Raw genomic sequence first — 26,914 nt, forward strand, 5'->3', positions numbered from 1 at the left:
AAAGAATTTAACAATAAAGTGGAGATTTAAAAGAAATTCTCTCCTGTGCCAGATTCTGCTTTGCTTCTGTAAGACAGTCTGAGGAGATCCACTGAAACCTAGGAGACTGTTTACAGAGCAAGAGCTAATGTAGCTAAAGCTATTTCTATGTCTGGCCTGAGTTTTGGTAGAATATCAGGCTGTCTTACTGATCAGTGTTTGTTCATCTTCCAGTTGTATTCTTCTCTGTTGTTTTTTCAGTCCTGAGTACCCTCTTCTCCAAACAGCTGTCAAAAGATGACTGGCCATATTGTGGTCAGGGCAGTAGCTCTGTACCTCACTATAAAAAGGGTATCAGACCTTTTCAGATCTCCTGGTTTTGCTGAAACTTCTACTAAAAACACTCCTCCTGAATCTTGGGGTGTGGTGGTGCCCTCCCCTCTCCCCCTCAGTGGCTGCCACCAGGGACAGAAAACATGCTGTCAGGTTCTCACACTAGGACCTCTGCCATATGAGATAAAAGTGGTCTAATTTCAGCAGAACTGAACATCGAGGGCACAGCTTATGCAGCATTTTTACCCAAATGCTTAACAGGTGAAGAAAAATATCTTAGAAAAGTTCTTAGGATAGTCCTATTACTTAATCCCATGCCCTTTTTGTTGATACTCACACTCAGGCTAATAAAAGGACCACTCTTTTCTACATTGCGGAAGTGATTGAGATACAGATTAATATGAAAGCATTCCAGAGCCACAGTATAATTTCTTCTACACTATTACTTTAGAGAGCCTGCTTCCATAATTTTTCCTTATCAAACAGATCCTTTGTCTTTAGTGTCATGAATCCTAGGCTGGCATGTGTTGGAAGGGGCCTTGAAGACCATGTAGTCCCAACGCCAGCCCCCGTGGGTAGACAAGATTTGTCCATAAGTGAGGATGTGCTGGTTGTCTCCAATCACCTCCTTGTCTTGCACAAGCCTTGATGTTTCATCTGTTTTTCTGAGAAATAATGGCAAAACATGAAGCTAATAGTGCGTTTATATACATAAAAACATTACCAGAGGCTGTTAAACAGGAGACTTTGGTTAGTCTTTCACAGGAGTTCTTTGTACACTTCAAGTTGGTGCACGTTTACAGCTCTTTACACCCTTGACAGTGACAAGCAACACTTTTGAACACTCAGCTGTTTAAAGATGGCACAGACTTCCTACCTATAAGTGAAATGTAAATGAGAAAAATGGGATTTATTCATATTTAAACATTTCATGGTGACTTTACTAGTTGTACTTTTTAAAATCTCTGACTTTGAAGTGGAAAAAGAAGGTTAAGCACAAAAATTTATAAATATCTTTTCCAGTCGGACTTTTCAGTCCATGCATGGATGGAAATTAAACAGATTCTTTTTTTTTTTGTGCTGAAGGGCAAAACAGAGGTGTTGCAGTGGTAGAAACAGAAAGAAAACAAAAGGCTGAACAGCCTTAGTAGTAAAACAATTTTTCTATATTTCATAAAAGCAAAATCAAGAATTTCATGGAGAAATTCTGAAAAACACCTTGGACCTTTGGTGTTCATAAAATTACAAATTATTTTACCAGACAAAAAATTAGATCAAACCAAGAATTAGAATTGTATGTTTTCAAGAGGTTTCTTTTTTCACACCAAAAATTAGCAGTTGCTGGTTTTCAAATGTTTTTTAATCAGTCTGTTGAAGGCAACTCTAATGGGGAAACATTCAGCTTCAATAAGAATATAAGAGGATGTACCAAACATATTTATCCTACGTCAAAAAACAAAAAATCAAACATATCTTTTCCCAGTGTAGTATAGAACTAGGAAGACTGGTTTAGAAGGTTTGTTTTTAATCAGAAACATCTGTGTTTCAAACAAAATAATATGGTACCAGCAATAATGGGGAAATAGGTCCTAAATACTGTAACTAAAGACTCCTGGCAAGATTTTTAGTAGAAGTAGCCACTTAGACAAGCTGTGTGGAAAAGTTTTTTTGCAGTAATTCCAGAGACACGAGTTTAGATTATGCTGGAGACAATCTTTCAGCTAGGTAAGGCAAGTAGGTACTTTGTCAGACAGACTGAGGAGCTAGATCTTACCAACACTTTAAGTCTATTGTTATTACTGCCTATACAGCAGAAAGCCTGTCTTAGTTCAAAAAGTGTTTGCACAACACTCTCAGGCACAGGTGTGACTCTTGGGGTGTCCCATGCTGGGCTAGGAGTAGGACTCAATGATCCTGATGGATCCCTTTGAACTCAGCACATTCTGTGTTTCCATGACTCAAGCTGTCTTGACCGTTCGAGCTTCTCAGGCAAGTTGCTAGTGCTTTGAAAACTAGCAAACATACAAATCCTAGTCATAAATGAACCCAGGGCAGAATATTTTTTATTTCCACTATTTTCTTCAATATTCTACCCTCATTCCTCCATCATTTAAGCAGAAATGCAAGATGAATGGAGAAAAGTGCCCTAAGTGTTATGATATTTTATGAGCTTTTATCCAGTTTTTAATCTATTAGATAGGGATAGGTTCTTATTTGATGAGTTGTGCCATTGGTCTTCACTCTGACACAAAAATCGTAGGTACCTCAAAGAAGGTATGTGAGAAGACTAAGGAAGAGGCCTTTCATGATTTGTGGTGGTTTCTTTAGTTAAATGCTTTGAGCAGAAATGGAGATCTACAGTAGGAGCAATTCAACTCTGTTAACACTGAAGCATGCTGCAGCATGTGGCTCAAGCCATGTAGGGCTGGCTTGTTCATCTGTGTAAATTACTATTTTTTAGCCTTGTGATTTTTTTAAATCAGCTAACACATATTTACAAGGCTACTTCTAGCAAAAAAAAGATACATGACTCTGCCCATTCATTTTGCCCACTAACATGATGATAGTTTATTTTAACAGAGCTGCAGTGCTAATATCAAAAATAGTCCTTGTTCTCTTCTACAGTAAGTTTAGTCTTGTGCAGTCTATTCATGCTAATAGTTAATGGTAATTGTAACAGGAATAAAGCCTAGAGGGCCATAACACTTAATTGTTTTTGCATAGGTAATGCAAAACAGAAGATAATTCTACATTTTGAAAGAGGGGGGATACAATCTATTCTGCAACTCTGAAAATTAGAAAAAAAAAGCCTAATAATTTGAGAATGAAAATTCCTATTTATTATACTTCCCATGTTTAGAATGCATGATACCACTGGACAAATATTGTTTGACAGGAAGCATGGTTTCTGCTTCAACTAATGGTACTGAGGAATTATTTTACTTTAACTATTCTATGTTTGTCTTCCTGCACCCTTGAATCTGAAGTTCTGCAAGGAGGTTTCTTTTGTTTTCACTAGATGGTCACTTAACACTCAATATAACAAGAGCCTCACCCTAGAAAGTGACACATATTTTATTTCCCAAAGCAAGAATAAATTTGGAATTCTCTATTATCCCACAACAGTGTTAATTTCAGTTGTATAAATCTCACATATGGAAACTTTGATATGGAAGCTAGGGACAAACAGCATCCTATTTAGTATCCCTTTATCTGCCTCTGTAGGATCATCTCATCAACCCTGTGGGGACTTGCCAACATTTGATTTTTCTTTCTTTCGTTTAACAGCTTTTCCTCAGGACTCATATATTATATGAGATTGTTCTATTTGATGGGGGCTGAGAGGGTTCTTTTCAGAGCTCATCAGTGCTTCTCTTCAATTAGCCAGAAAGACCACTGCTGAGTGACAGCAGAATATTCTTCCCACAGGTTTCCCCATCCCAGCTGCTACAGGGCATATGAGATGGGACCTGAAGGGCAGCAGCCAATTTCTTGTTTCCAGACTCACACTGTCAGCAGATAACCTCCCGAAGTCATGACGCCAGTACTACAGCTGACGGAAGGTTTTTCAAATTAAGACTTCCGATGCTGCAAACTTACCCCCTCTTTCAGTAATTTTAGGGGAACTATAATAAACATGTAGAAAGAAATAGCCACTAAACCTGTTGATATCTGAGAGATTTATTTTTCACACATCCATGGCTTTTTCTCTTTTCTTGACTTTTGACATTTTTCTCATACACTTCCTATTCCTACACTTGCCCAAGAACCAGGGCAATGACTAACTTAGGATTCCCATGGAGGTGTAGGAAGTCTTGTTGACAGCATTCACCACCTGTCTCCTCTGTAAACAGAGGATTTGTTTACAGCCTTATGACAAGCAGTACCTCAGTAACCAAAGCTCTGGACCTCCGCAAGGTCTGCAAACTCATATTTTGTAGTTTCCAGAAAATAATTATTCTTGCCTTATTTCCTTGGTTTTCATAAAATAATGATAGAAATATTTATGCACATTTCAGGGGGTACATTTTATATCACCAATGTAAAATTGTCAGGGAAATATCTAAAAACTGTAAAGTATTCCTTTAATTAAATGCAGCTTCTACATTCTGACAATACTAATGGAATTATGCTAAATGTGAGTGGAAGATGTCAAAAACTAAAATGAAAAAAAATCAGAGAAAAAAGACAGAGAATGAACTAGCTGTACTAAAGAGACTAAATTAGGGCATCTAAAGAATGATGTCTTAATCTCAAAGGAAATTCTACTAAATATGAATTATTACTAAGCTATCTAATAGTCTTGCTAAACTGACATAAAGGTCTAATTTAACTGAAATACAAATATAATTTAGAGAATTAAATATAATAAGCTCCATAAATCTCTCAAGCATTTGTATACAAACTACAAGTGTGATATTTGCAGTACAGACGTGACACACATTGAGTCACTTCAAAGAGAAGGGGATTACAAGGAGAATAAGTATGGGCCAACGTCAACACCTTGTTATGTCAGCATTATAAATTTCACCAAGCTCAGCTGCTACAAGAATCCTTCTTTCATGGGCATTTCTTGCAGATAATAATGCAGGCTGTACATACTATAGAAACTCAGCAGAATTCAGAGCAAGAACTCTGTCCCACCACAGATCTCTTTTAATGTTCTTCTTTAGGCCTGTTTCTCCATCATTAAAATCTGCAAGAATGTAAATTGCCAAGCACTTCCCAGAATTAAAGTTACAGAGACCACTTCTTCTTACTCTAATTTTCACCCAAATATTAGTGACGATAGGGGAAAAAGCCCTTATCACATTTCTACTTACAGGGACTGAGGAAATTCTTTTTTTCTGATGGAGGAAATCTCCATCAGAGATACCCCCTCTATAGGGAACTAACAGGTATGTCAGGGCAATATTGCTTTGCTTTTCCAGATTGTTCTACTTGAGAATAATTGCTGAAATAAACCCCTTTTTGTAATAAATCCTTCCCTTAAGAAAGTATTAATTACTTCAACACTACTGCTCACTTCTAGAAGTCCTGTTTCCCATTATGTTTCATTTAGAGCTGTATGCCTGATACCAAACAGGACAACTAAGAAGGGTTCTGAATACTTGAGCAAGCTTAGTACCTCACTTGCCTTCTCTGAATCTATTCCTCCTGAAAGTCTTTCATCACAACAAGACTTTTTTAAACTTTCGAACAGGTGAAAGCAAATCTGATACATGAACATTCCTGATTTTCTCCTGGCTCTCTGACAAAGGTGCTGTTACTGTTCATTTTCAGAAGTGAAGGTTCCAGGAAGGAATAAGAGAAAACATCTCTGTCCCATCATCTGGAACCTGGTGGATGAAGAAAGGGCTCCAGCACTGGTCACCCTCCTCCTTACCAATTCATCAAAGTCAGTTCTTCTCTGACTTTGCATAACTAACTGCATGTTTACACAACTGAAAAAGCATCTCCTCTTGCTGCCAACTATGGTAATGCCAGGTCTTAACTCCTACACTCTCAGAGCAAAGCCATGACACCATACATCAGAGCATCATAACTGTGGTTTATATTACCTAAGATATGAAAGTATTTATTAATTCTCACCCTTAAGTCAGTAATATTAAATTCTATTCACAATACAATTCATAGTGCAATTATTTTAAAAGTTGTTGCCTGTTTTCAAAAACAAAACTTAGGGAAAATTGATATGTTTAGAAAAAGAGAAAAATATTATTAATAGGATACATAATGAAGAGGACTGCTATAAGGATTTTACTATTTGTCTGCTAAGGTTGAGTAAATTGCCTATAAATTATTCAGTCTTCACAAGCTCTGAGCAGTGACACACTGTGTACCTCTAATATCCAATCTGAAGTTCATTTATCAACAACTGCTCTTTTGTAAACAATCCATGGAGAAACCTGACTCTTTTTTAACTTGTTATTGATGATCTTTCAAAACTCAGAAACTGCGTCCTCTTCAATTTCCTACCAAATTCCTAGGTAATCACCATATCAATAGTTCTCAACAAAAAGAATTGTTTCCAGAACAAAACTCTCTCCAGAATTTGGGTTCTTTAAGTTGGTCCCTCTCAGAGTTTCAAAAATGTGAAATATGAAAATGGGTATTTAAAAAAAGTCTCAGAACGTGTATATGCTTTTATGAAGTCAGAAGTGGAGAAAAGTTTTCCCAGAACAGGATATGGGGCACTGAAAATGAAACACAGGCCTTTTAGGATATGTGATTAATTTTTTTGTTTTGGTTTGTTTTTTTACCATGAAGTTCAATCTTCATTTACACAGGAGCACAGGCCATTCAAATGCAAATAAGGCACTCACATTTACAGTCAGTCCCAAATGTAGCCAGCTAATGGAAAGGTGAGGAAGAGAACGGTGTATGCCTTTTAATGAAGTGGTGTGCTATAGGACAAGGAGTGGAGATTTACACTAACTGCTTTGTTCTCATCTGAGGTCCACTTCCCTAGTGTCCATTTCCTCCACTCTCTCTTTTTCACCGTAGTAGCAAAGATGTTCTGAAACCAGAGCTGAAGCAGCCACTTCAGGCTGTAGGTCTCAGAACTATTTAGAAACTATGGTAAAACCTACACAATTTGGTTTTAATTGCTCAAAAAAACTCGTAAGTATTTGAAGTTGGAAAAGGAGAATATCATGGGAAGGGTGAGGAAGGATAAAGGTTTTAGAGAGCACATGTACCTCGATGAACCTCTGCCTCCTGTTTTAAAGTACTCAGGACTGCTTTGGAGACTGTTGTCAAAAGCATCCTTTTCCTGTCCCAGAACAGCTGTTGTCCAAAAACAAACTCATGGTGAGAAAGATGTGCATGTACCATTGCATCAACACTCATTCACACGCAGCCACGTGTCTGACAAATTCTTCTACCCCAAAAACTGAGAAGGTACAAAATATCTACTTGTCCAATTTGGGAAAATTGACAAAGTGCTGCTCAGGTAGGTCTCATAGCCCTTGATGTATTGACATTGTTATGTTAGCTGAAACAAAGTTATTATGGCCTTATGTAGTTTCACATAAGTATCTTCTCATCTTGCTTATAATTAGGAGCTGATGGTTTCAGGAAGTACATTGAACAATTAGCCACTTCTCTGCTGAAAGACTGTTCCATCAGCTGTGCAGTCCAGTAGTTACAGGAAAAATGCCCCCACAAAACCTATGGATATACATCAAGGCATGTTCCAGTTAATACTAGAACTGAAGTGTTTCTTTACATCACCTGCAATCAGTGGATAACCATGCCAGAGGAAACTGTGTTACTAATTTCTTTTGTGTGGTTTACATGGGGCTAGCTGGTAAGATCCCCAGGGCAGGGACTGTGCCTACCTCTGCATTTACCAAGTGCAGTAAAGACCCCCCAGCAGAGTGTATAAATTATGGGTAAATGTTAATAAGTAACCAAAAGTAAATATAATAACTACATTAACAACTACTAATATGTTACATTAATAGACACATTGGAAAAATGCAGAAACCATGAACATTACTGATTCATTCAAAGTACACTTATTACTTCACAGCCAGGACAAAACAAACTTTCCTCTTGCTGGATATCTCAAGATTTCAATGCATAAAGAATGATTTAGTAAAATGTGTAATCTCAGGATTAACTAAGAGACATACAAACTAGACCTCTACAACTACTGTTTAAATGCCCTTAAAATAAGAGCTTTATTTCTAATTTATATCTCTGAGATTCAGGATGAGGTTCTCACAGAAACCAACACCTAAAGAATCTGGTCAGGAGTATCCCAATGCAAGACAACATTGCAATACTTGCTACAAAGGAAGGGTAATTGCCCCTAAATGCTACGTCTGGCTTTCTGCCTACTACCATTCTGACAGTGCTGCAAATAAACTCGCAGTTTAAATCCATAAATGCTTATAGATTATACTGGAGCTGTAACTTACACGTTCAGAAATGTCTGAAGTCTTTGAACAGAACATTTTAACAGGAGAAAGGAACTTGTACTTTGAAATAAAACAGGTTTTCTGAAAATAGTCTTTGACATAATTTTTTTGAATCCCTGTTTTTCATTTTATAGTTTTTCTCTGTTTCCTTTCTCTATTGCACACCACCTGCAAATAAATGAGCGAAATTGCCTGAGCTTCATTTAATCTTATGCTACTAGGAGAATTGAATTCAATCATGCTGCTGGAAGTAACAGAGCTATTTTTAGTGTAATGGTAACATATAATGTCATTTGTAGCATCATTTGGCAATGACATTTTTACTTCTGTAAAACATGTTAAAAAACTTAGGGCAAATCATTCCTTGCTGTCTATATGTTATTATATTATAATGCAATACAGCAACAACATGATGCTACAGTGTAGTAAAAGATCTTGGTATGAATCTTTATTTTGAGTTTATTGCATAACAAGCTCTATCCTGCTGACAACAACACTGATGAATGCTTCACTATTGGTTTCACTGAAAACCTCAACATGCCTGAAAGTTGACTAACACACACAAATACGGGCTTACCCAGACCATTTCTGATCAATGACAGTAAAATGAAGTCTCTGGTTTATGCTACCTATATGTGTAATAAAAACCATTTTCAAAATGCCAAGTTTTACATCTCACAGATTTTGAAGCTGCTTTAAATACATTTTTAGGAATATTATGATGGCCATCTCAGAGTTATTCCATTGAAGAATCTTGTAAATGGATAAAAATAACCACAGAGAAGTTTTAAAAGATGGTGGAAATTCCTAGAAGTAATCAGAAGTGAGGAAAGTACATCTAACATAAAACTGATTAAAAAGGCAAATTCAAAGGAATTACACTAAGCAGCAGCACAAACATTTAATGGTACAGCTTAAAATGTTCACATTTTTATAAATCATCCAAGGATTGCTCTTTATTTTATTTGTAATGAAATGAAATCTGAAACAAGTTTCTACAGCCAGAATAAACATGGATGGATGTGGGGCACACCCTCAGTCCTTCCCCAGTGCCAGAGGCTCTGGAGGTGAGGTAATGCCAGCCCTGACGTTTCTCCTGCCTCCCCAACAACCTGACCCAATGTTGTCTCTGGAACATGTCTGAGAGTGACTTTCAGGCTACAGCTGCACAAGGAAATTTTCTGAAGATTGCTTCTTCTGACCTAAGGCCATCTGTCAGAGCAATGTTTCTGTTTGGCCAAGATTCTCAATATCAGCTCTCTAATTCATTCAGCGTAGGATGGATGCGTGGGCTAGACAAAGAACCAGGAATGGTCCCTCACCCACACCATAATCTGAATTGGACCAGGGCATTTCTTAGGAGAATGCTAATTGGTGAGAACAAATCTACAACAAGAAGTAGGCTAACAGATCTGTGTGCTACCCCTGATCATAGGTTTTGTATCCCACAATTATCAGGGAACACATGGATCATCAAACAAAAACACATGACCCAACATTTTCCCTGGGTCAGATCCATAGATTACTTAAATGAAACTTCATGCAACTTCCATGAAACATGATGGAAAGGTATATTGCAGGGAGCAGAGTGGGTCTCTCCCAGGAAAGAAAAAAAGATCCTGGTGAAATGGCAGGATACAAATTAAGATTGTAGAGCACACCTCATTCTGCCTGCATGGCTGAGAGCTGAAACAATGCAGACTTTCCTTTGCACTTAGCCAGCTTTGTTTTAGCCAGGCTTTAGAGACAAAACTTGCAGTAATGTCAGTGGGACCTTTGTCTGTGTATGGCATGCAGAACAGAGCCCTCTCCTGGTAAGCACTGGAGATAATTGAGGACATCCCTGGCACCGTATTTGGCACTGTCTGCAGCACATATCTCTGTGATGAAGTATTGAATGTAGGCACTCAAAATAAAATATTAGAAAAGCTCAGCTATTTGGAGCCATGGAACCTTATGATTGAGGTCAGATTTGTTTGGATTAAAAAATATATGGAAATCTAAGTAACACTGAAATGATGGCACACTTGAAAACTGAAACCAAAAAATAGGTTATATAACATACTTAAAGGCACAGTTGGCATTTCAAGATCACAATGACTAGCCAGTTGTAACCTGTTTCTGAACCCACAGCTGAATCCTGCATGTTGAATTACTGAAAAGGGTGGGTCACCTTCTTTTTAAACCTGAAATCTGATAACCAAGTCAAAAGAACCCCCATTCATTCTTTCTTTTTATGACTATAAAGCCATGAAACACCAATAATAACCTAAGTATATAGATCAACACTCTTTGTCTAATTAACATGCTTTTGGATTTCATACTTGAACCTGAAAATAAGAAACCATATTTCAAAGCCCTGCTTTTGCAAAACAATATTTGCAACAGGTACCTAATCTGGATGCAGGACGTGGCAGGCACTTCAACAAATCATAATAATGATCCATTGTCAAAATAGTGGCAATTTTCTCAGATTAACTTTACCATAATCCCTTTGCTTAAAGAGCAACACAACCTTGTCACTGAGATGCAACACAAAAGAATATTGGTTTAATTTAAAAATTATTTATCAATATTCCAAAATCCACATTGTTTTTTAGCAAAATATGCAAACATATTCTCTGGAGCCACACTACTTATGGCTGTAATCTCACTAGATTTCACAAGGTAAGAAGGGTTGGGTCTGTAGTATTTGCATGGAAGACTTCCAAGGAAATTCCAGGTTACTCTCTGAAATGGTATTTGCACAGGGTGGCATTCTTCTGCTGGCGCAGTATTGAACCAGCAGACAGAATATGATCACAAGTTCTGCCTTTAATTAAGAGGTAAAACCAAGGATACTGAGCACTTGTGGGCATTAAACACCCTATGGCACTTTTTGCCAGTGTAGGAGTGCCCGGCCAAATACCAGTCTAGATAATTACATCCTGCCTACTTACATTCCCATGTTGCTTTAAATGGACAAGGCATTATTCTTCTGTTCTGGTGTAAAAGTGGATCCTTCCTTGAGCTCTGTTAGGGCTATTTCTAGCATGACCTTCTCCATGGCCACACAGAGTCATTTATGTGAACCAGTGCATTGTACCACATTTTGGATTTGCTGCTTTCTGAAATCACTTCCACTGAGCTCGTGGGAATTTATTTCAGCCTAAAGACATTGACTTAACCGATATCACCATTCAATTACTGCCTTTGAAAGTCATATATACAATGAATCTCTGCAAAAAACCCTGTCTGTCTATCAGATCAGTTTCTGTAGGACTCCCTTTAGTATCTGGGGCGCTCAGTTTCGGCATGACCCTGCCCACTCTCACCAAAATCAACAGCAAAACAGCAGCATGGCTCAATGGCATCAAGACCAGGCTCCTTACTGGGAGATTTGCCTTGGGACCACACCATGTACCAGCAGTGCAGGCCTCCCACACCTCCTCAATTTGAAGCAAGTTACACTGAACAAAGATATAGATAATTTTTTAGGTCAGCTGCATATTTTAAGATAGAGCATAACAAATGGTTAAGAGCTTGCTTTAAATATGTCTGTTAAAACAACCAATGTTACTACAGGACTGGTCCCCACAACAGGAATTTGTTTCGTTGAAGTGGAAGGAAACCAGACTTCACAAAACCTTCATTACCATGTTGGAGTACCTTGCACTAGACCACCGTGCTGCCACTCACCAAAGTCCTCTCGAAAGGAAGGAGTTGTTAGCATGTTTCCCTGCAGAAGGAGCCTGTTAGCAAGATGGGTGCTGGCATTACTCACAACTTAGTCTGTGGCAGGGTTGTCAATCATGATTATTCCTCCAAATCTGAGTTTTCTCCCCTTCCAGTTACTCTCTGAACTCTCATTTTCAAAATTAATTTCCTATTTCTGGCTCGTCCTACACTGTGTCAATTTGAAGGCTGACTTTAGAAGGCTTTTTTAGTTTAAAAGTTTTTCTAGCTGTATTTGTGTAGGTCAAAAGAGTTTTCCAAGTCTGTTCTCTTTCTGAGTGGCGAGTCTCCCAAGACAGCAAATACAGGGCTTTTACAGACTTGTTTTCATGAAGATTAAGTCATGTGAAATCTGAAATTACTTAGGAGAAAGATGACCATTTTAGTACAATTCATAGAATGCAAATTATGAAATTCAAAGGCTTGAGTAAAGTTAAATAGTATCACCAAATGCAAAGTGAGAGAAGGCAGGTAGGAAAGAATTTTCACAAATCCATACTTTATTCCCCCTTCATTTCATGTGACTTGCTGACTCAAAAAGCTTCTAACATTCATGACTTCTAAAGCCCAAGACTTTTCTCTCACATCTCTCTCCAAATATAGGGCCTAACTTTTGCCTCTTCTTTTAAATCATTTACTTAGACCCTTTGGAGATTGAAGTCAAATTGACAGAAAGAGGGAGATGCAGCTGGTTGAACAAGAGCCACTCAATCCACTCAGTGAAACTGTAGTCAGAAGATAATACAAGGTGAAGGGCAAGAGTATGAAACGTGACTAAGCAATTACGGATTTTCTTCCGCTTCCCTACACAAAGGAGCAAAGAGGACCAAAGGCAGCTGCTGAATTTCTTGCAGGGAAGAGCATTCAGTTTCAGAGCAGGAAAGGACTTTGCCTTCATCCACACTGACCAGCTTGAGAGAAATGAGACAAACATATCCTATAAAAGGGTACGCCAACCAGACATGTCATGTAGCATTTGATCATACTTGATCATTCAAACTCAGGATTACTTTAGAGTCTTGGTTTCTTCTAGAAAAAAAAAATGGAAAAAGTGAGGTGCAGACTTCACTACCTGTACTCCAGTGGACTGGCATTAATCAATCACTACCCTTCAGGTCCCCCTCCTTTGCTCCCATCATTACCAACTGCGGATGTCAGGGAGCAGCGAAGTTAAAAGGTCCAGGCCGCGGGCTGCGAGGCCGAGGACCGCGGGAGGGACACTTTGGAGCAGTGTGGTGGCCGGGTCAGGCGGCGGTCGGTGCCCGCCGCGGTGTTGCGAGCCCGGGGCAGGGCGGTGCGGAGAGCCGAGCGGGGCAGCGGCGGGTGGGCAGCGGGGCTGCCGTGCCCGCAGGGGCCGGCACAGGGAGCAGCCCCTGCCGCAGCTCCGGCACAAGTGCGGAGCAGCGCCCCGGCACTGCGCTGGCTGCCGGCTCTCGCCCCTTACCTCTGCGCTCCCGGGACGGCCTTTTTGGGCGGGAGGGCGGGAGGGGGTTACCTTTTCTTAGGGAAGTCCCATCCCTTGCCAGGGAAACTTTTTACGTTCCTGTGCATGAGAGGCAACTAGTTGCACTCACTGAAGTGCGAGGAGTGTTTGGCTTATCCCGTACCAGCCTCCTCCTCCATCTACCCCCCCGCCCCGAATTTCCCCTCCCGTTTCGCTCCGAGTTGCGCTTTATTTGTGTGTGGAGCAAGGGGTGGGGGGGACGACTTGTAGGGGGGATGTTCTGGTTTTGCCAGAGGAACAGTGCAAAAGGGGAGCCTCGGCTCGGAGAAGGTACGAGAGTAAATAAATAAGGAGCGGCCCTAAAATAAAGGTAGCGGCATATCCCGGCAGCGAGAAGGTGAGTGTCTGACTTCCCTGTCCCCAGGTCTCCCTCCCACCCCTTCTGCTCGGAGGTGGAGGAAAAGGGTTCCCTGCCGCATGTGCATGTGTCCGTGGAGGGGTGTGTGCGTCTGCTTGTACTTAGCGTTTATTTAGCTCTGTTTTCGTGTCGGTTCGATGACAGCAGCAGCAACAATAACAAAGTTGCTGTAAAACAAATGGGATGGCAGGGAGCAGCGGAGCCGTCCGTCGCGGGGTAGAGACGAGCTTTCACGCCGGCCTCATGCGAGTTTAATTGCAAAAACCAAACTGGTTTTTCATGCCGACGGCGTGACTTTTTCCACGCCCAACAGGACTTTCTGCCTCTGTCCAGGTGATGTTCCCTGCCGTTCTGCCTCACCGCTCTTCGGCTGGGCGCTACTGGGGTTGCTGGGGTGAAGTCCCAAGACGGGAGCCAGCCGCGACGGCTGCCGTCGCATTGTTCCCGGCTAGCGCTCCCGCTCACTCCGGGCGCGGCGGGAGCGGGGGGCCCGGGCAGCGCCCCGCGACCACCGCTGGGTGCCTGCGGCGGGGCTCTGGGCCGCCGGGTCGCTCCGCCGCCCGCCTGCCCCTGCGAGGGCCGGCCACGGGGCCAGCGGCGGCCTGACCGCAGGCTGTGAGGAAACGACGTTTGTGCCCCTCCGGACAGAGCGGCATGAAAACACGCAGGGGTGGCAGTCCCTTCCCCAAACCACCGCTGCTCCAACGAGGGTCCGGGCAGCGCGGCGCCGAGGCAGCCCGGCCGGGACGCGGCGGCACGGGGGCAGCGGCAGAGGGCTCGCCCGGTTCCGCCGCCCGCCCTCGGCGCCGCGCTGCCCCGGCGGAGCTCGGGGGTCTCCGCTGCCCGCCTGCCCCGGGGCGGGGCGCTGCCGCGGCCGGGGTGCCGGTGACCGGGGCAGGCTGCCCCGCTGCCTCCTGACCGGCAGCGCCGCGGGGGCTCCAGCGGCCTCTTTTCCCGGTGTCCGAAGGCAGCGGGGACAGAGCTGCTCGCTGTTTTCGTTCCTCTCCGTTTCCTCTCCCTGAGTCTTTTGCCCTTCCCCTCCCCCGCCCCGGCTTGTTTTCTTGTGGTTTAAATACAAAACGTTGCATTTTCGGGTCGTCCCACCGCACCCCCGCCCCCGCCGCGGTGCCCCGCTGCGCCGGCGGACGGGCACGGGGAAGCCCCGGCGCGGGGGTCCCGCCGCCTTTTCCATGCGATGCGGGGACTTGTGTTTTGGTTAGAAAGCGTTTCCACGTGGGTAAGCCTTGTGTGTGTGTGCGGGTGTGTGCGCATACTTGATCCTCGAGGAGGTAACAGGATTCTCCGTGTTCGAAACCAGTGGGCTCCTAGCCATTAATCTCCCTCTCCCGCTGTCATTACAGACACTTCCCAAGTCAGACACCCGCGGAGAACCGCCAGCTGCGTTTCACACGGCGGTTCTCCCCAAGCCGCGGGGCTTTCGCGCCGTGCCCGGCCGGACTCGGGGCTGCCCGGGGAGCAGCCCCGCGGCGCCTTCCGCCGGGAAGGGAGAGCGGGATCCCACGGCATCGCCGCTGCCAATCGGTAGTTGGCATCTAAAGTTTCATTTACGTTTATGAAGCTGCCGGCCCGAGCCAAGCAGGCGCGGCGCTGCCGGCTCCGTCCCCGCGGGCAGCGCCTGCAGCCGAGCGCACGGAGGGACGCGCGTGGCGGCGTGGAATAGCTGTGTTTACAAAAATCCCGGGACGCACGCTGTACCTGACAAGGGAGCGACTCGGCCGGTTCCAGTTTAAGTATGAAGTCATGCTAGAACAGTAAGGAACCAGTATTTACAGTTTTCTGAGTTTTGTTTTGCGTGTTTCATTTGGGGAGACTAGAAGGCGTATCTAAGGTAAACTGATCAGCAGTTCAGATTTAGAGGGAGTTATACAAAGAAGGCATCTTTACTGTTTGGCAAATAGCATTTCTTTGTGACCTCGGAGTTTGATGTTAGAAGCATGTACTTTGCAATAAATCCAGGCCGTATCTTTGTTTCATTTCCTTAACACTCAAAAGTTTCTCAAAATTGCTGTGGGTTTAACTCGTCCCCTAGTATTTCTGAAAATGCTGCTGAATAACAAATGTTTTCATACTTGCAATATATATCATACTGTGAGTAAAGTGGAAATACAGGCTGACATTTCTCTCTCTTCTCGATGATTTTTTCTCTGTTTGACATCTGACATTCGCTGGACTATGTCTGAAACAGGTCTTTGTGCTTTTTACTTTTTTTTTTAATTGTGGTATTTATGTTACCAAATGTTCTTCAACCAAATTTAACAGAAAGGAAGGTGGAGTATGTTGATGAATCTTTTCTGTATCTTTGTTCAGATAATTTATATGCAGTTGTTAATTGTTGCAGGTATATGGTGGTACTGATAATAAATTTAGTTTAAGGTCACTCTTGCTGGATTTGTATTTATTAATGACCTTACAACACTTTGCAGTATAAATTTATTCTCTATGGATAATGCCAAAGGTATAAATAAATCTTAAACAAGCAATGTATTGAGTAGGGCGCTGGTGGGTTCTCAGTTAATTGCAGTTCTCAGTTAAAATATTTCAAACAAGGCAACTGTAGAAATACAGCTATAGATAGTATCATGTGGCATATTTTTAGCGTCTGATGCAAGTGTTAAAGTTTAACTCTTTAAACTTTACGCAACTTTTAAAACTGTATGCAAGTCCTCGAATTAATGTTAAACATTGGCATTTGGTGAGGGAAAGGTACCTGTCTGTTTCCTTGATGAGCTGGTGGTATTGGATGATGTTGTTGTGCGCAATCCTCCAGTGCTAAAATTTAAACAGCATTTTACTCTCTTAAATACAAAAGTTACCACAGAAAGAAAAAACAAATTCCTGGAATTTATGTTAAATGCTCTAGGACACAGCTAATAATTTTTTTTCATGTGTTATCTTTTTCCTTCTTGAAAGTAAGGATTTTATGAACTCAGGGTAAAGCAGGTCTCCCTTTTTATAAGGAGCGTTTATTCAGCATACTTCTATATTGCAGCTGCTGATCATATTTCATGGAGCTGTTAAAGCACTTAAAACCTAAAATTAGGTACTGTCTGGTAGTAAATATTTCAAATCACTCCTTGAAGAAATGGGCTTAAAAAAGACATTTTGAAATATATTGTTAAGGAAAAGTAATCTTGCATTGCTTTTACTCATTGCAATACCAACCTAAATCACTGATTTCAACACAGTGTACTTTTTTCCTTAGGTTTTCTTAATCTCATGGATTTTTATTGTGATTATATGCTGGCTTTGGTGATATCATAACCAACTACTTTGTTCAAGCTATGTTTACGACGGCAACGCTTGAATTAACAGGTGTCGAATTAACTTCTAACATACATGTATTTCCAATGAGTATTCTTGAGATCCTAAGAGCTGAAATGTAAGTTTCCTAAATGTAAGTTTCCTCGCTTCCTGGTGTGCGTGTCTCTGGCTGTTAGTTGTAGGAAGTGTACACTTGCTTTTTTCCACATTTTGGATGAGTTAATTTACAGATTAGTATTTTCAAATTGAAGGGTGGGGTTAAGTTTGTTTTTTAGTTGAGCATAGGAATAGGTTTATTTGCTCATTAGCTTTCGTTTTTGGTACTGTCGGTTTGCAAGAAAAATGCAAACGCAGGAGCATCAGACTGACAGACATATGTCAAGTTGGTAAGCATTTTTAAAGCTTTTTGGACGTTCACCACTAAACCAAGTCTGGTAGCAGCAACATTCAGATGTCTTTGCTTTTTTTCTTTGTACTTGAGAATCCAGTAGTATTTCTCCTACCTAATATATCTGTAATCTTCTTGACATTTTGTGTTAAAAAATCCCGGTATTTATGGTATGCAACTGGAAGAAGAGTGTTGATATTCAGTCATTGATCAAGAGGTTTATAAAAATGCCTAAAAAGAGCTATTTTTCTTTTTTGGATTTAAATATTGTGTAAATGTGTGCCCAACTTAACCTTTTTCTGTCATTGAAAAGCGCTAATTGATCTTGCTGACCCTGACATAATAGTATAGTTTGATATTCGAAACCTTTCAGCTTTGGCATGGCCCTTTTATCACCCCTGAGATTTCAGGGCATGGTTCTACTGAAGGCATAAACTACTACTCTTTGAAAAATTGAATAAAAATGGTTATTAAAAATAAATTATGGTCTTTTAAAGTCAATAGATGTTCTACCTATCAAAGCCTCAGGCTTTACAATATACGTTAAAAACTTTCTGATTTACTTGTATGTATTAGGTGACATTTTGGATGTTGCTGTACAGAAATCAGATTTTTATGAAATAATCTTTGGCCAATTCCACACTTCTGTGTTGCAATGTTATTAAATCTGTCATTAAATCAGAAGTGGTTAAAGGAACTTGGACCCACTTTGCAGTGCAAAAGCTCAGATAAGAAGAGTGCTTATATGTCAAATAAATAATAAAATCTGTTTGAAAAGGCAGTAAAACTCATATTTTTAGTCTACATTGTAATTTGCAGTGCTGCCAGAAGGATTGCTTTTGGCATGCCTGTAATATAGGACCTTAAAGGCAAAAACTATTTTAAAGCATTTTCTTCTTTTTATTTCTAAGCCTGAGAAATGTGTGGAATAGCTGGCTGCCTTTTTGCTTCAACGTTAAACAGTGAAAATTACTTTGATGACTGGTTAACCTATATTGAAATGCATCACTGGGCAGTCTCAGTCACAGGATTGTAGAGGCTACTTATCAGGCTTTTGAGCAAAATGTCAAATGCTAATGGCTGTCTGAGGAATAATAAAGCATTTTATTTTCAATTTGTTAAAAATTTCCTTATTTCTCCAAGGGAAGATTATAATGACTAGTGATTATCTTCAGAGCTTCTCACTCCATAAGCCAGTGAGACTTTTTTGGGTTTTAGGCTGTTAGGCTTGGGTACTAGACACAAAAGTTTGAGTTAGGCTGCAATTACCATGGATTTGAAAAGAAGTAGTTTGGAGGGTTTCTATACATAAATTAATTTGGAGATCTATGTCTTTTCCCTAGAACTAACTAACTAAATACTATTACAGTGACTTTTCATTAAACAGCTGTCTGTAGAACTACTGTGGAGGGCAGTTCAGTGGGATGTAATTTAAATGCTGTCTCTGAAGAACTCGGTCTGCCTGGGCTGACTGAGTATCTCTTTGCACTAGGGTTGTGCAGGACTCTACAATTTGACAAATTTGGATCAGAAAATTATAAAAAACCTCCCAGGGCAACCTGAAAATATTCACACAAAGATTGATTTTTGCATAGGTGTTAACTTATTACTTATGTATTTAACTTAGAACGCACTAGATTTTTAGCAGCACTAAAATTGAAGTACTATGGTGATGTGACCCAGTGTAAGCTCACATTCTCAGCAGTGTAAAAAATTACTACTGCCTTTTTTTTTTAATTGGGTAGACCAACGAGTAGCTACTCTGCCCTTGACATATATATAATTAAACCACAAAAACCTACATTAAAATACCATGAAGGGTCTGATTTAGACCATAAAAGTAAAAGAAACACAGAGCTGAGTTTGCAATTTTTCAAATAATTCTCCTCTATGACTGTGTGTATATAACTATTGAAATCAATGCTGATCCATGAGGTAATTGGAAACTTAACTTGATGTTTTGTGCCAGATCCTTAGCTGTTGCAAATTGGAGCAGGAATGCTGAAATTACTGGAGTGGTCTCACATTATGCCAGATGAGTATCTAGTCCTCTATTCTTAGTTCAGCCTGCTTTTTTGGTCGGGTATTGCAATATACATTATATGTGGGAGATCACATGCAGAGAAATAATCCTGCAATACTTAGAAAAAAAAAAGAGAGTTAGGTATAAATGTCCAAATTATATAATTTTTTTCTTTCAAGGCATTTTCATATGGCTGCTGAGATGATTTGGCGCCACTCTCAAACTTTTTTTTTGTAGCATTTTATAAATGGCAGCAGAAATACTCTTTACAGTAACTGTATTTTTGAAAATGATGCAGTTGGAAATATTGCTGAATGTCTGTATTCTTTTAATTCTGTTAAGGCAACTCTGTTGTTCAAAGGAATGAGTAATTAGGTTGTGCTTATTTAGGGACATTTCATGAATACCAAGCCTATTCAATGAAAGGCGTGAAGTCTGTATTAAATCCCATCTGGATATTTCTTTTTATTCACTGTAGTATATTCCCAGAACATCACAGAATATGAAGTTTACCTTACTCCAGAGAGAGCAGCTGAACCAGCCTCTGTACGCTTCAGTTTATGCATCTTGACATCATGCTGTATGTCAGGTCTTTCTTCCAGCGCTCCTGAGTGTCCCAGCATAGACATGGTCTCACAAAATCAGGCACAGCTCAGGGAGATTATGCATATTTCTTCTGCCAAGTCCTACCACTGCAACTCAACCTAGCATTTCTGTTCTGATCTTCTTAGCACAGAGAACTGGGAAGTTGAGAACTAATAGGGCTGAATGATAAAGATTTTACAAATGCAGTGATTATATTCTGGGAAAGGATCTTGAAAATAACATTTCTTGTTACCCCAAGACAAGATTTAGACTGTGGTAGGTTTTCCAAATGGGAAGAGGAAAGTAGTTTTCCACTCACCCACCTATTTTTATGTTTATTTTAATCTGGCGTGATAGAAGGATCTAGTATAATGTTCAAATTATTTTTTTCAGTTAATGGCACCTTCAGAGAAGCAATTTTTGTGTTCAAAGCACCATCTGAATCCTGAGCTCACTGTGCAGCAGTGTGTCTGGGAGTCACCTGCAACATGAGATCTTTCAGCTGAAATGGCTAGATGCTGTGTTTCTTACTAATTTCTGGTATCTAGTTAGCTATGATTCAGCTTGTTTTCCAATTTTCGGACTAAATGATAGTCTGATTTCTCCAAGGGCTAGATGAGCAGTCAGATTTTTGGCATCAAACAAATGAAATAGAAGAGTTTGCTCCCTGATGGTTGTGAAACTGCCCAACTTTTTGAAGGAAGTCCAGGACTGGAACAGCAGCTTGCGAGGTTTCAGATCAGGACTAAGTCTGAAATAGTTTGATTGTAAGGTCTGTAGGAAGAGATCCAGCATTTTTCTGTTCTTACATCATTATCTAGGGATATTGGTTCATATAAGCATCAATAGCAGGAATCTCATGTGTGGCTAACCCTCTCTGAAGTCCTGCTTGTCTGTTTCCTGCGGTAGAGGACAGAGAAGCGTGAAGCCGTGGTTTCACGTTTGGTGGCAGCGCTTCTGAAGCGGCCCCTTAACCCGCCTGTGCCGGCCACTCGTTTGGGTTGGACCCGTTCTTGCTGTGGTTCACAAACAGCTGTGCTGGCAGCGAGGCAAAGGTCGGGATGAGTGGCAGCACCCGTGCTGCTGAGCCTGGCAGCGGTGCTGCAGAAATAGCTGCAGAACCACAGTCTCCGTTACCTAATCTGCCACCTCTGTTAACTGAAGTGCAGGGTCAAGTCTGCGGGATAGGTGGAATTTTTCAGAATGAAAACATTGTCTACAAAAATGATCCCTTGATCTTTAATCAAAAGGTTGTGTTGATGCAAGGATTTTTGACTAAAATCGAAGTAGCTGCAAATAATTTGCAGGTACGTGTGCAAGTTAAAACAATAGGGAAAGTACTGGGGCCTTTGGAGGGGACAGCAATGATTTTCCTGAGGGAAGGCAGGAGTTCAGACGTGATACCAGATGACAGAACTTTTCCAGATCTTTGCACTGCTGTCCAAAAGCTGGGCTTGCAGGGAACAGGCGGAGCATAACTCCACTAAATGTAGGACGTCAGTGCCAAGGGCTGCAGCGCTCGTGACAGGCTGCATTCTTTTATCACTATTCCTGGGGAAAGAAGTGCAATAATTTCTCAGAAGTGGCCATTACATAGCTGTCACTGTAGACAAGTGCCTAATTTATGGTAACTATTTTTTATTAGTCTCCACTGTCACAAAGTATTAACTTACAGGCTATCACGTTCCAAATGCCTTTTTTTATGTTGTTCCCATATAACACTGAAATATGCATACTACACCACATCATGGGTTTGTGAACACTCAGGCAAGCCAAACCAGTGATATTATTTTTGATGTGAGTACAAGTTTGATTTCCAAAGATAAGTGTAGTGATGTAATAAAGTTCTGTAAGTCTGTCTTGAGTTGACATGACTTTTTGATTAATAAAGTTGAAGGATACAAAATCAACTTGGCGCAAATGAAATGGATTAAACAGCAAACGAAAGCATAGATTTCACAAATAGTTACTTGTTAACCAGTCTTTAAAAAGCATGCTATTACAAAGGGTTTTTCAGGAGGCAATCATCAAGTCAAAGTCTATTTATTATTTTAACAGTGACACCAAGATTAGTAAGTTCTACAAGAAGTAATACCCTTGATTAGAACAATTGCTGACCTAATAAAAGATATTTTTCTTCTTACAGACTTCCTTATACTTCTGTTGTTACACTGTAATGCCTAAAGTACTGCTACTACAAAGACCAAGGGATTGGTAAATGAGGGGAGCAGATTGGTGAGAGTAGTCTGGCTTACTGAGTAAACTGAGAGCAAGCAAATAGTAGGTACTTCACTAAAAGCCAGCAGTTTATTTAAAAAAAAAAAGTGAAGCAAAAATGGAGGCCGTAGAAAATGATAATGATGGTATTGTAATCAAGAAAAAGGAATAGTAACTTAAACTAAGTACTCAGCAGAGTGGGTTACATTAGCTGTGTAGGTAGTATGAGTGCAGCTACTACTGCAAAGCTGTACTCTTTCGTAGCTCTAGAAAGGAAGCTTAAAAAAACTGGAGGTTTCAGATTTAAGAACAGAGGAGTAATTATCCACTGGAAAATGTTTCTTCCAGGGAATTAACAAATGTTAATTGGCCAAAGGAGAATGTAACATAGTTTGATCATAACTAATAAATACCTAAATGAGGAAAAGGAAATGTGGTAAGGGTGCATTGTTGAAGCAGTTATTTTAGTTAAAATCTGCAAGTACCTTTTTCTTGCAATTACTTTTTGTGGCACACTTACTGCTGGCTCATAGTAGAAGAGATTTGCCTGTAGGATTGCAAGCTGTTCCATGGATGTCACAACATTTCAGTTGCCTGTGGGGACTGCTGATGGGCCAGGAGCCGAAATGAGTGCAGACAGCTCATGTGAGGATCAGCAGCATAAAAATGAAGATTACACAGGACATCTGGTATGGGGTTTTGCATTTTCTTTGTGCTGGACAAAAGTGGTACATAGAAAATTTTCTACTTGCAGTCATTGTGTTCTGATGGTTAGTTTGACTTAATGGGTGGGGTGCAGCAGTGTTAGTTTTGGTGAGTAATAATTGTCATTCTGTTGTGTCAGGAACACCCGAGCTGCATGCTGGCACCAGAAGGAGTTCCGTATGCTGGGACAGTTCTGCATTCACACTTCTTGTTTCCCATTGTTCATGGAATGAAAACATAACAAAAAAACATAACAGTTTCTCAAATGCAATATTTAGGGGCTACTGTCAACTTTAGTTAAGAAAAACATTTCCTTTGTTCTACAAACCAGAACCAAAGTACCCAGGTTTCTTTTTGGTGAGTTTACTTTGTATTTCTTTCTGACATTTCAAAATGTTCTGTTCAAGAATCTCATGTGAGACACTTGGCAGTAGCAGGAGTAGCAGCTGCTGAGCAATGACTCTCACACCTAAAAAGGATGGGCATGCTGCAAACTTCCTCCTTCACCAGGATGTTTCTTGTAAGCCTAGCGAGTATTTAAGCTTCTGCAGTAACTCTTATCGCATCCTCATACTGCTGAATACACTCCTCAAACTGGCATGATTTTTAAAGCAGATAGGATGAATAGGTACTATGCTGTCACAGCTTTCATGATACCATGTGGTTGGGTTCTTTGCACAAAGTTTTTCAGCTTTGTTGCTTTTACCTTGTGGATGTGCTCATTTTTAGGTTTTCCTAAAGTTTCTGTTTTAGAAATAACTTTTATTGTTATTTTATATTTATTTTGTGTCACAAGGTTTTTGAATTTTTTTTTATGTGTAAAAGGTGAATTTGACACCTTTTTAGGGAGAGAGAATAAGAAATAATGAATATTTTTAAGTTGACAGTGTGTCTTTAAACATTCTGGCTAAGCAAGTATAGCTTTTTCCTTTCTGTTTTCAATGGCTTGTTTATAAATAATTGAAATGTTTTCTTTGGTTTGTTCACAGCCATTTCCTACAAAAAAAAAAAAAAGAAAAAGGAAAAAAAAAAAAAAGAGAGAGAAGAAAATTGTCTCAGAAGTTAACCAAGATATGCTGTGTATCCAAAATCCTCCTCCCTAAAAAGATCTGTTTAAATTGTTGTTTAAAGCATTGAAATGGCCAGCTCATAGGAAAATAAAAAAATAATAAAAGAATGTTAAGGAGTGTGCTTCTATCTATGGCGTCTTTGCATTACGTGTTTGGGTTTTGTTTCTTTTCCCTTGGAACCACCTTTCTTTCTCTTTATTTTTAGGAAAACACAGTGGGATTCTAGATTAGATTTGTTTATAAATTGAGACCAGAAACAGTGTCATCATTTGTTTTATTCATCTATTTCTAGCTGGAAAATTCTGTAATTGATTAATTTGGAATGCGATAGGTGAAGTCTGTGTAGCTGCATGCCCTATCTAAGCATGAGTGAAGAGGTCTCTCACAGTTGGAAAGCACCCAAGCATCAGTGGATTTGTAGGTCTGGTCTCAGCAATTTCACAGTGTGTTGTGTATTGCTAGGATAAGGGAGGTATTGCTGAGTTTATAATTCTGTATTCTGAAATTCTCAAAGTTATTCCTTCTTATTCGTTACATGTATGGGATGAGAGGAGTAGGAAGAGTAGGGGAATCATTTTGGATGCCTGTAAAATCATATTTGGGTACCTGTAAACTTGGAACCCAGGTCTGCAAAAGATCAATGCTGCACCAGCACATTCTTTTACAAAACTAAAGTAAATGAGATCCAGTGCTTGTAGTTGTGTGCCGTTTGCCAGGAAGTCTTTCTGCTTTCCCCATTTTTTGTTGAATGATGGTAGTATCAGCAGGCACATCTGGCATAGATCCTTTCTGTTCCTTACCTGGTTTACGTACCTAACTGATGCAGGGACAGCCTGGTCTGTGTTGCTCTGCTTTTTTTGTCTTGGTGCCTGCTTTTGACTGGTACCAAATGGTTTTATGGTGGTGTGACTTGTTTCTATGTTGGAAGTACCTGATGCAGAGTGGCAATACCATCTTAATTTTTCTCGAATAAAATGTCCACAAATGCTACACAAGCAATGACACCCTTCAGCAAACTCAGTTCAAGGAAGCAAATTACACTAAAGTGACAATTATACAAATATTTATTGAAGACCATGCAGAATTTGCAAGACTGTGTCTAACAAATGTATAGTGACTTGCATGAAAGTCAATAATTTGATTTGAATTTTGAGGAGCTTTCAGTTTATTGCAGTTTGGTGGCACGAATTGTGTGTTTTGATTACTGTATTTAATGTCTGTCATTAATTCACATGCTCAGAAAGGAAGACAGAAGTAACAAATTATGTCACAGCTACGGATGTTGGTGTTTTTCAGGAGAAGGTAGAAGGAAACTAGATGAGCTCAGAACTGTAAATGTGTGGTGGATGTTGAAGACCCCATGCCTGTTCTTAACATGCATCCTAACCCAAGATCTGAAAAGAAATGTTGCATTAGCAGGAGCAAGCACTGTTTCATCTCCAGCAGTGATTGTAGCAAGACTCTAAATCCTGTAATGTCTGACACTGCACCTTGAAGCTTATTAATTTCAGGAGCACAGTTTCTAGATACATTAGAATATACACCATGTACCCAGTTTAGATATATTCATGTTCTCACACACATCCATGCTGGATACATGCTGGGATGAGGACGCTGAACGGGTCCTAAAGGGTTCCCTGCACAGCCCCCTCCAAGTAACCAGCACACTGTTACCCAAGTATTTACTGTGAAAATGAGGGCTGTTTGTAGAGAAAGCAGCTGGGTGGGTCCAATTGCTTTTCAGCTCATCCTGGAAATTCCTCCTGTATTCCTTCCCTGTTTGCAACAGTGTATATGACTAAAGGAGGGTATTCATAAGTTGGTCTGTGAAATCCAAGCATAATTAAGATTATTCAAAATAAGGAGTAATCCATTTTCTCTATTTAGGCAATGCATCTGCAAATGCAAATCAATGTAGGCAGGTGCTCAGCAGAACACAAAACCCAGGGAAGACTATTTCATTCCATCAGGGCTTGCTGGAAATGCCTGGAGCTAAAATCAGTGGTACATGGTATTGTGTCTTGCTGTCCTCTCCACTGCATGCCAAGTGTTGCCATGATAACAACAGCCAAGGGCTCTGGGTGAGGAAGGAGCTCAGTTTTTTGGAAGTCATCAATATAGAAGTGGGAACTGGATGTGCTGCAAAGGGTTCCAGAATGCTCTAAAACTTCTCTGGGAGTAAAATTCTCATCCTCAGCAAGCTAATGGTAGACTGAAATCAAACTGATCCAAAGACATCCATATTTAACCTCTACAGAGGAGGGCCCGAGGAAAGGAAAGAAAGTCCTAGAAGAAGAGGAAGGGAAAGACTATATTCCTGTTAATTCTCTAGTTTGTGGAGCAAGATTTGTTTCTATAATGAAATAGGAGGTTTTCAGGAGGATCATTTCACTCATACTGATACCAGATAGTAGACACCAGCTAAGTAAAGGACCTCAGGTAAACCTAAATACACGTGCAAAATTCCTGAGCCACTTCTGTTTTCGGCAAGAATCCTGGAATGAGAGAAGAAAAAAATTTGAGAATTAAAATAATTTAAAAATTTTTAGTTAATTTCTGCTCACCTGCCAGTTTTCCTGAGGAGAGAGTACATGTCCCTGACAAGGTCATACTGTCAGGATGGCTTTGTTTGACAGACAAAGTTGAAGTTCTAATAAATCAGTGTTTGGTTTCCTTTTAATTTAGGTTGTATTTTATCTTTTTCACATGAGGCTTCCTGTGATAGGCATACAGACAACCAGAAGAATGTTTTTTAAGGTAGGAAATTACTGAAGATTAGGCAGAGCCTGTTTGTTACTGCCCCTAGCCTTTCCCCTGTTCCTTCAAAG

General features: G+C 40.4%; 1 protein-coding gene across 8 annotated transcripts in view; it reads left to right on the forward strand.

The window, feature by feature from the left end:
• Positions 1-13,602: 13,602 nt before the first annotated feature.
• Positions 13,603-26,914, forward strand: part of EYA4 (EYA transcriptional coactivator and phosphatase 4) — a 143,045-nt gene continuing 129,733 nt past the window's right edge. For 4 of the 8 annotated variants that reach the window (XM_063390047.1, XM_063390048.1, XM_063390046.1 and 1 more), the window contains exon 1: positions 13,605-13,795. The gene's annotated coding sequence lies outside the window, so the exon portion shown is untranslated. Of the gene's footprint in view, positions 13,796-26,914 lie in introns of all 8 variants that reach the window. The other 4 variants (XM_063390044.1, XM_063390043.1, XM_063390042.1 and 1 more) reach the window with 3 other exon arrangements.

Source organism: Prinia subflava, chromosome 2 (genome assembly GCF_021018805.1).
Source record: "Prinia subflava isolate CZ2003 ecotype Zambia chromosome 2, Cam_Psub_1.2, whole genome shotgun sequence".
NCBI classification, from domain to species: Eukaryota; Metazoa; Chordata; class Aves; order Passeriformes; family Cisticolidae; genus Prinia; species Prinia subflava.